Raw genomic sequence first — 11,101 nt, forward strand, 5'->3', positions numbered from 1 at the left:
TTCTATCATTATCTGTCTCTGATCACCTGGGTGATTATACGGCTGATAGAGCCTACAGTATTATTATTATTTTGGGGGGGAATGACAGATGCCCCTAATTTGATGCCTAAATTGAAATGGAATTCTCTTGAATGTCTGTTTACTTGAGTGCCATTGTTGGCCCACTTTTATGCTTTGAAGCATGCAACTTTCTTCCAAGGCCACATTCATCTGCACACACTCTTGGGTGCAGGAGAAAAGAGAAGCAGGAATGTGCTGTATAGGAAACAAGCCACACTGTAAAAATGAGTGGAGCTGACATCTATTTAAAAAATGCCCCTTGAGACCCATGATTTCACAGTCTTTAGAAAAACTGTTAATTAATTAGAGCCATAAAAACAAAACTCCAAGCCTTAATACTGTTTAGAATGCGAAAAAAGGGTCTTAGGTGGCAAGAAAAGCAAAGGTACATTTCACGTAACATGAAACTGGCAAAGCAATAATCCATCTCTCATTGGAATACGAATTCCACTAATTTCCTCTGTGTGGTTCAAAGCTGTCAAACGGAGCCTAATCTTTTATTAGTTTCCCAAACAGTCACCACCCCACAGAGGAGCTAAATAAGCCTTAAGCATAGCAGCTTTAAAACTGGAACTTGCATAGCTATTCAAAAATAAAATAAATGACCCACTGCCAAGCTAAAAATTTTACAGTCATGTTTATTGCAGCTCAGTGTTAGAGGCAAGACCTGTGATTATATTTTTTGACAACAGTTGTCACATTTAACCAAGACAGAGGAAAATCCCCCAAAGCACAGCCAAATAAATCACCATACCTGCTATTGGGTGAATTCCTGTAACTATGCCTGAACCTGCTCAGCTGAAAATCAGTGTAGTCTCTGCTGCTTAAATATGCATCTGTCAACAAAACAATATAGTAGAGGGAAATTTGCTGATAGCTTAATACTACTGGTTTCAATGTGATCTACATCCACAAGCTCCTACTTCTGACACAATCTGGGCATATTTATATTAAAGCAAGGAAACTACTACAGGCAAGAAGGGTTCCTTCAGAAAATGGGAGTCTCTTATACAAATCAAGAGACACAAACTGGCATGTGTGCGCACACACAAACACAAAACAGAAGTGGATGAAGAGGGGTGGAAAACGAAATAAAGAATTTGAGGCTCTTGTCACTAAGAATATTAAGAACAAGGATTTAAAGAAAAAAGATTTACATTCCCCAGGAGTATGAAATCCATCTGGGAGGAAGTCAGGTGACAAGTGAACTAAAGATGTGCTAAAGAAGTATAAAGAGATTGCAGAAAAGTTGAATAAATTCTCTGTGTATGTCTACACTGAAGGTGTAGGACAAAAACCCAGGAAGTCTGAGAAACAGTGTGGTGTGACAGTGAGAGTGTTGGACTGGGACCTGGAAGAGAGGAAGAACCTTGTACACCACCTTGAGCTCATTGGGAAAAGGGTCTGGACTTGGCAACCCCACATTTTAAGTGGCCTAAACCTATTAAGAAAACTAAAAACAACAACACCCAACACCCAACTTTTGGCTTCCTAGCTCTGCCCTGACCCCAACCAATTTGTTGCTTGCTTTTAGAGCTCCATAACAGCAAGGCTTGTCTTCTTCTCCATCAGTGGTGAACCACAGCTACAGTACAGCCTGCTATAGTTGTGGAGGAAAATGAGAGAAACTAGGAGAATGGATCTGTTAAAGCAACAGGCACTACATTTGAAGTAGCACCTAGTAAACCAAGTTGGTATGGATACCTACTCATCACACCCCAATAATGTGCAGCCTTATCTGTCAAGCCAGTGCGTTTAGGTTTCTTTCATATTTACTACCCATGAGTCAGGCCTAAGGTCTGAAACCAAAAATAACTAAATTCAGCGGGAAATTTTTTTGGGGGAAGCACAATGGGTAATTTAAAGTAACCGTACACATACATTTTAGATTAAATTACATATTGTTGTTTAGTCGTGTCCGACTCTTCGTGACCCCATGGACCAGAGCATGCCAGGCACTCCTGTCTTCTACTGCCTCCCGCAGTTTGGTCAAACTCATGTTCGTAGCTTCGAGAACACTGTCCAACCATCTCGTCCTCTGTCGTCCCCTTCTCCTTGTGCCCTCAATCTTTCCCAACATCAGGGGCTTTTCCAAGGATTCTTCTCTTCTCATGAGGTGGCCACATATATGTGGTGGTTAATCTGGGTTTCCTGATCACATCTCTCTTCTCTGCCCTCTTCTGGTACTAAACACACATACCAAGCGTGCATCATACATACCAAGCAAACACATACCAAGCGTGTTAGGTTTTCAGATACAATTCTACAATTGTAAGGGCTAGCAAAGCTGTATAGCTGAACACTGGGGCAGTAAAGACCCCAACAGTAGTTTCTGTTGGGTGTCTGATGCTTCATTAACATAATAACAACACTGTTTTCCATGCTGAGAAGCAATTATAACAGGAATCTCTCACACTTCATCATAGTAGTGAAAGTGCCCTTATAATGCAAGCCTTGGCACGTGTGTTAAAACATAGCACCATACACACAATGCTTCGGTCTGCTTTATACAGGGTCGGCTCTACAGCAAGGCTACAGGCAGCTGCGCTGGGAAACGGGGCGGGTTGGGGGCGCCAGAGGGATCTTCACACCTTGGCGCTAGGGCGCCAGATATGCTTAAGACGGCCCTGGCTTTATACCTGCAACATTTTTTTAAAAAGAAAAACAATAGGTCTTGAAACAGGAGCAACATCCTTTCTTTTACCCCATTCTCTTCTTCTGAGTATAACTTGAATAGACATGGCTAACAATTTGCTGCAATGGCCACAGTGTGATAATTTGGCTTCCAACACATTATCCAATAGGTACCTCAAGCAAATTCCTGTGAATCTGAGCATTTTATACAAGCAGGTTTCTGCTCATAGATTTGCTTTAAGTCCCTCTTATTAAATTAAGTGATCTTTCAATAGGGCATTGTTAATGAAAGCACAACATATAAAAGGAGAGCTATTTTGGATCTTCATTGCAGATCTTTTTAAAGAGCCTATCAGGATGCTTTTGAAGGTTCATGCTCAAGAGTTTCCAGCAGTAGAAACTTCTCTAAAGCTTTACCAACTAACTTTGAAATGGCAACATTTCAAAGCAAATTACTTGGGCTTCAGGTTTGGGACCAACGTAGGTTTGCTACACAAAATGACTGTTATCATTTAGTGCTACAGAAAGTGGTTTATGATTGCCCATGATTCTGCCTGTCATTAGCTAGAATACATTCTTTCCTCTGCACCCATTTAACCCAATCCCTCTCATCTTCCTTACCACTGCTCAAGGTAGATTCATCAGAGTAACTTGGAAAGTGTAATCATATGTTGTTACTGTTCCCAGTAATGGAAAATTGGATTTTGATATGGCTACTTGCCAATAGACCTTCTTTTCTATAAAGCCTGTAATACCATAAACCCAGAACCCTTGGAAAGAGAAGAAAAAGATGTTTCCTGGGAAGCAAAAATTTCTCTCCTCTTAAAGATTCCAAAGTGTTCCTTAGAGTGAACACTGACACACAAGCTGATAAGCAATGCTGAAAAAAGGTCAGTTCAAACACAGATTCTGTCTGAATTTTAGAAACCCTGCTTACAAAGACTTTTCTCAATTTCTCGAAATGCCACCCACAGTATTCTGGGTTTCACACCTGAGCTGACTTGATCTAGTAGGTTTTGTTTGTTAGGTATGCTCAACATTTAACACACGAGATGAGAGGGACCACAGGTTATGTTCCCTTTGCAAGTTTTAGATCAAATGCTCCATAAAGTTAGGGGTGCCTGACTTTTAACCTGCTCCTGTGTCCTTAACAGCAAATGCAGAAGCAGTAGTTGAACTGGTGAAGCTTTTCTCACCACTTTTTCTCTCCTGTTTGATATCTGCATGTCAACCTGTTGTCAAAGGCACAAGGGGGAGTAAAAAGGTGACAGTTTTGCATATAGTTCTTAAGAGCCTTTTTGGCAGGACCTACTGGAAGATTTACCATTGGGTTGCTACATTTGACCACGAGGCTCCCCTGCCCCAATTACAAATTGAATCCCATGCACAAGCACTTAGATCACTGCATTAGAGCAACAGATGTATTTCATCTTCCTTAGTTATGGAGGTTCTAGGCAGTCATAATAGCTCACCCTTTTCAGCCCAAGGAACAAAGACACACACACACACACACACACACACACACACATACATATACACAATACCCTCCCCATTCCTTTGCTGATGTGTGGAGGGAATTTTCTCCCCATCATGGTGCTGGGTTGGGCACTGCAGGGCAGAGAGAAACCTTTCCACCAAGCCCAATGCTATGATGGAAGGAAGATTGCTCTTTTATTACTATTGTGCTGCTGGGCTGGACAGAGATGAAACGCCCAGGGCTTCAATGGAGAAGAAAATCCCACCTACCCAGCCCAACTCTCATTCTCCTGCTGGCCTTATGATTGGTAAAATAGGCAACAGCAATGGTGCTGAACAAGTAGTTGGTGCTCTGGTAAGAGGAAGAAACCCTCTGATTTGCTCCACTCTTTCCTGGGATGGCTTAGGAACCATCAGAACACTCATTTCAGTTTCTGTGGATTTGAACCCTTGTCTCCTATATTATTTATTTATACATACATACCCCGCCCATCCGGCTGGGTTTCCCCATCCACTCTGGGCGGCATCCAACAGAATATTAAAAACACCAAACATTAAAAACTCAGATGTCTTCTAAAAGTCAGATAGTTATTTATTTCCTTGACATCTGATGGGAGGGCATTCCATAGGGTGGGCACCACTACCGAGAAAGCCCTCTACCTGGTTCCCTGTAACCTTGCTTCTCGCAGGGAGGGAACTGCCAGAAGGCCCTCAGAGCTGGACCTCCTAGGCCCTAGTACAACACTACAACCATGACACCACACTGGTTGACTTTAGGAGAATATTAGGAACAATGTCTTGAAGGTGAAAGCAGTTACAAATGAAAATACATAATTAGGTAGAGGGTTGGTAGGGACAGTCATCTATTGAGAATGTTCTAGGTCTGCATTTCCTGCATCAGGAAGGGGGTTACAAGGTTCCATCCAATTCTAGATGTAAAATCCTCCTTCCAGTCATATTGATGCACATTTAATAATTCAGCTTGAGCCTGATACGATTTTAAAAGTACAAGGAATATAGCTTTGCTCCACATTTTAAGTAACTCATAGGAGCCACAAACTCTTGCATAAGCCATTGAGCTTTGAGCTGTTGAATATGTACTTCGGTTCTACTCTAGCTTTAATCGCATACAAATCTGTATGAAGCATAAACCAAAGATTGTAATTGTAAAAGATGCCTCTCCAATTTGGTCCAGGAGGAAGTATTGCTAGATCTTCTTGAAGTTATGTTAATTCCTGCATTGCACAGGGTTGGACCAGATGGCTCTTGGGATACCTTCCAACTCTACAATTCTATTATTCTATCCCCCCCCCCACCTGAGGTGTATGAATGCACTTTAGAAGATACCACAGAAGAGTGAACAAATCTGGACTAGGCTGTTAACTCTAGATAGATAGATAGATAGATAGATAGATAGATAGATAGATAGATAGAGGTAAAGGGGCCCCTGACCATTAGGTCCAGTCATGACCGACTCTGGGGTTGCGGTGCTCATCTCGCATTATTGGCCGAGGGAGCCGGCGTACAGCTTCCAGGTCATGTGGCCAGCATGACAAAGCTGCTTCTGGCGAACCAGAGCAGCACACGGAAATGCCATTTACCTTCCCACTGTAGCGGTACCTATTTATCTACTTGCATTTTGAGGTGCTTTCGAACTGCTAGGTTGGCAGGAGCTGGGACCAAGCAATGGGAGCTTACCCCATCGCAGGGATTCGAACCGCCGACCTTCTGATCAGCAAGCTCTAGGCTCTGTGGTTTAACGACCCACAGTGCCACCTGTGTCCCAAGATAGATAGATAGATAGATAGATAGATAGATAGATAGATAGATAGATATGTGATGGTTCAATATTCTGGTGGCAGTGGTTGCAGGAAATACTTCCTTCCAGCTTCATCTTACATGATAACTGTCCCTTTCTCGTTCTTTCTCTTTGATAAACCAGATGTGGTCTCATTCATTCACCTTCAGATCAGACCACTTTAATGTTCACTATGTGGGGCTGCACTTGAAGACAATCTGAAAGTTTCAAATTTCAGCAACCAGAAGCTTGGACAGGAGCCAGTCAATCAGTTCAAATTACACAGATCTTGTACCAGCTTAACTGATCTTGTTTCCAGGCTTAATGCAAGAAGCTGGTTTTGACCTCTGAAACCCCAAATGGCCCGGGGCCAGTATTTCTCAAGAATCCCTACCATCCTCCCTACATTTCTGAGACATTTAGTTCAGCAGCCAAAAACTGGCACCCTCTCCCCATGAGAGGTTTGCATCACACTGGGGGTGTGTGTGTGAAAAATGCATAATTTCAGCAGTCTTTTTTGAAGATTATCATTCTATTCTGCTATACTGGGGCAGATGGGGCTCATCAACCTGGGAAGGTAGCTTACCTAGGAGAACGAAAACTCTGATATAAAGGCTAAAAAATAAACCCTACACAAACTTGGAGTGCAGTCTCTAAGATAGTGCCTCGTACACCTCCTACCGGCAACTCCTACAGCCAAGCCCAGGACCTCCATACACACTGCTGAGGCCTGAAGAGGTCACTTCAGGGCTGCTAATGCACACTCCATTGTCTCTCAAGACGAACAGATGCTAACAACAAACTGCTACTGCCTTTTTACTTTTTTAGGCTGCAATCTTATGCACTCTGACCCGGAAACTCAATGGGAATTAATTTTGAACTGACTTATAGAGGATAGCATGTTTTAGAGATTGCCATGGGATTTACTGATATTCATGTTGTTATTTTGCTTTCCGGCCCCCCTTTCCCCTTTTGTCTCAAAGGGGCTGCATTTTTATCTCTTTGCTGATTCCATCTGGAAGACACAATTATAGCAAATGGGATGTCTGAACTCACTGAATTATCATTATTGCATCTATTAGTCTACTTATACAAAAAAAATGTATCCAACTGACTTAACAAGATAAAGCAGATAGAATATTTCCTTAGGTACTTTTGCATTCATTTACACCTCTCTACATTTTTATCATCTACTTCTAGTTTAACACTTCAGTATTGGGGAATCTGCCATTTGAACAAACTCTCTGAGTGCTTTAAATATTTAAAACAGCACCATTTGGCTATTTTCTGTTATCCAGAAGCTGATTTTCCAAGCACAGTAGCTATTATCAAGTCCAGATCTCAAGATTCTGAGCCAACATTGAATTCTTGCCTTGGTAGAGAAAAACTAATTTTGATGTATAGATGTGTGTGTGTATTGCAGTTGTTGTTTTATAAAAAGATCTCTGCATTCTCATGTTCTTTACTACAAAGTTTTTGCTATCATTTACAGTCTTATGGGCGGTCTACTATTTCCACTAATGTAAATGCTAGAAGACCAAAGCAGGGTTAAATTAGGCAAGCACCATTAACTCCAAGACAGCTGCATGTGTACACACTAGTAAGTTCTCTCTCATCTACCTGTAACTCAACTGTATATCTATCTCTTTTGTCTTTTGGTAATCATACAAAGGCCAATAGAAAGGGGGGAAAACCCAAAAGCAGAGGATCTCCCCCCCCTGCTTCTATAGGTGAATTAATTCCAGACCATGGATTGCTTAATGTTTAACCAATAACAAAGTAAACTATTTCCATCTGAAATGCCAGATATTCATGTGGAACAGTCTTCCCCCTGAAATTTTGTTATATTATTAAAACTACTCCTTCACCTCGAAAACAGACAGGGTTTCTGGCAAGCAATGTAAAGCAAAAAAAATGGAATCTGTATGTGTAATCTAGCTCACAAAACAGTACAAAACTGAAGAACACATGTCGAGAGGTGGTAGAATAGGGATTTTTTTTACAACTTTATCCAATGTATGCTTACTTAGAAGCAAACTCCATTAATGTCATTACAACTGTGTAAGTGAACTTTGTGGTTTTATTAGCCAACCTACTTTAATGCATGCTATTAAATCAATCAGGAACAATTCATGTTTATTAGACGGCTGAATTCAGCACATATTTGTTAGATGGGAATTGCCAGCAGAGGTCACCATTGCTTTAAATGGCCATGATAAACAGTGACATTTTGAAAAACTGTAATGGATGGTCTGGGAGAGCTCCATCAGCCTGGCCTGGACTGACATTATGTGACAGAACTGAATTTTGTATTATTTCCATGCATGTTATACTTTATGGTGTTTAAGCAAAAAGGAAACAGTTTCATTTTCAGCAGTTGAAACACGACCACAATACAAGCAGAATTAAATTGTTTAGTACAAATAATAAATACACCTCTTCTTTAAACTGATGCTTAGAAAACGAAGTACTGCGATCTGTACCTGAGTCTTGAAACAAACTTTCCCCCCTTTGAAATACATGCAAGTGACACAGAATTTTAATGTGTACAGAAGCAAAACAAATCTGCATCAACAAGTGGGATCTATCTCACCAACACAACTTCAGACTTCATAATATACCAGCTGAATTTATCTTTGCATGTTGTTCTGTAAAGAATATGCACTTTCCATTCAGAAACAAGTTAGTTTTCTTGAATTGAAACTTTGACTCTTTAAAGCAAGGTGAACAGACACAATCTCACAACTCTTTAGCATTCTGCCCATTTTTAAAATGAGAAGACAGAGAACAACTAAAAGAAGAAGAGCAAGGTTGCTTTTGAGCAAAGTTGTGCTCATCTAATACCGTACTAGGAGAAAGTAATGGGCAACAGAAACTTCATGACTTCCTCTCCTAGCATCTTGTGAAACAGATTTTGTCCCTTAAGGGTGAGTTCTCTGCATTTCTCAAGTTACTGAATTATCATTATCCCAATTCCACATACTCCTTTGAAAGTGACTGTATCACTGAACAATGTCTCCAGATGTTTCAAAGATAGTTAAGCAATGATTCAGATACTTCATGTTAAGGTCCTGATCGTCTTTGGCTCAATATATGACTCATCCAACCCATTTGGCCTTTGGTCCTTATTATCTTTTTTTTGTCCTGTAGGCGAATACCTGACCCCCAATAATACAATTTCATGGACCATAATGACGTCTCTCATTTTATAGCAGTACAGTGCCATGGAACTGTCACCACAGCTGAATTATTTAATGATGGAATGTCGATCAAACAATGAGAGCATCAATGGAACCAGGTAAGATAAAGTAAAGCTAACATGAGGTGTTCTAGACAGAATCTCTTCCTACAACTTAACAACAAAGTTCTGATGCGTGTTTTCAGTTAAGCTAAGGTACAAGGCTATGTTATGCTGTACAAGAGAAAACCTACACCTAGCTTATACAAAGGATTTACACTCATACACTTCGATGCTCGCAAATTTCCAAGCTTGTGACAATTTGGGAAAAAACCAGCCGGACAAGCACACTATTTATATGTATCCATTTATTTCCTGCAGGTTTCCCACCCGACAAGGCAATGCTCAAAAGTTAAGGGGAGGAAGAAACAGATCTACAAACTGTCCCAAAGAGCTACAAAAACAAAACAACCCCCTCCCGCTCATCTGCTCACCTCTTCCCCCTTCTGTCTGGCATTCGCTTTCGGGGGGGGGGGGGACTTAATCACAAACCATAAATCAATGAGCACCGTCAGTTTCCATCCTGTCCCAGCAGGGAGTTTGTAGCTGGAGGGGAACTAAACCCTGTACGTGTCTGGGGGATTTTAAAAAGTGCAAAAACAGCGCGAGAGAACCACAGCCTTTGCCCTGATTTACACCAGAATGCCTTGCCCCCCCCCCCGTGCGACAATACGCAGAACTATGCGTAAACGGGCTACTCATGCTGTTTATGGATTTATTTATTTGATAAGGGACCCTGAACCCTCTAAGGCACGACTTTCGGACGCGGCTGCTGCTCCCCAGAGAAAGACGCGCCACTAATCTTCGCTCATCCCATAGGCTGCTGGGCTTTCTTGGTCCAACACCACGAGGGACCTTCCTCCCGAGGTGCCATTTCCAGTGACAGCCCAGGGGTGGACGCAGCTTGCGGCCGCTTGCGAGTTTGCGGAGAGGAGCCGCGAGAGGTGGCCCCCGTCCCGTCCCCTGCGGCCACAACCGCTCCACGCCAGGCAACCCGGTAACCCTGGCAGCCCAGCAGCAACTTCTCCTCACGCGCCTGCTGCGTCCATTGGCGACTCACCTCAGCGCTGCGACCGCGGGCAGGTGGAGAGAGGCCCCCCTAGGAGCTGCTGCTGCTGCTATAGGCGCCGTCGCGCAGGCTCACGCACGGGATCCTCGAGCGCCTCGCTCCGTGGCCACTTTCCCAACGCACGCGAGCCATTCACTTCGCGCGCGCGCCGCAGCCTCATTCACGGCGCTCTCGCTCAACTCCGACCGAGCCGCCGCCGCCGCCGCTGCTGTTGCGGCAACTGACTCACGAGAGAGAGACTCGCCTGGGTCCTAGCGCCATAAAAAGGCGCGGGAGCTGCACAGACTCGCCGCGCGCAGCCCAGAGACGCTCGGAGAAAACGTCCCCCGAGGGGCGCGGAGGTGACTCCCGGGGAAGACGTCGCTCGCCCAGGCCGCCCGCGAGCTTTTTCCCGCCCTCGCGCTCGTCCGCCTTTGCTGGGCTCTCGAGAGGGACTCGCAGGCACGTGCGCGGCTCCTGTCTCCTGCGGGAGATGAATGGAAATGCAGGCGAGCGCCTCGAGAGGCTTGCTCGACTTCTGATTGGAGGAGGGCGGGCGGAGCGCCCCGCGCAGAACCTCCCACAGCTGCGCCGGGCCACTCCGCGCGTAGGGGAGGCGAAGGAAGGCGAATGTTCCAAGCCCCCTTGAGTCATCTATTTTGGGGCGATTATTCAGTTTCGCGCCGGAATTATCCGGAATAATTAAATTTGGCAGCTTGTGGGTTTTTTTTAAGTTCTTCCTGGCGGCCCACTATAAAATACCTGCTCCGTAAACAATAAATAATCCCAGTTCCTGTCGAATTGAGCTTTGAAAGAGCAGTAAAGTAGATTCATAAAAAGCAAGGTT

General features: G+C 43.4%; 1 protein-coding gene across 2 annotated transcripts in view; it reads right to left on the minus strand.

Annotated features, from left to right (window-relative positions):
• The window catches only part of NGF (nerve growth factor), a 53,671-nt gene extending 42,905 nt beyond the window's left edge, over nucleotides 1-10,766 (minus strand). The window contains exon 1 of one of the 2 annotated variants that reach the window (XM_035123389.3): nucleotides 10,267-10,766. The gene's annotated coding sequence lies outside the window, so the exon portion shown is untranslated. Of the gene's footprint in view, nucleotides 1-814; nucleotides 1,754-10,266 lie in introns of those variants that run through there. The other variant, XM_088674436.1, reaches the window with a different exon arrangement.
• Nucleotides 10,767-11,101: the final 335 nt, after the last annotated feature.

The sequence above is a fragment of the Zootoca vivipara genome, chromosome 7, assembly GCF_965207765.1.
Source record: "Zootoca vivipara chromosome 7, rZooViv2.hap1.1, whole genome shotgun sequence".
Lineage (NCBI taxonomy): Eukaryota > Metazoa > Chordata > Lepidosauria > Squamata > Lacertidae > Zootoca > Zootoca vivipara.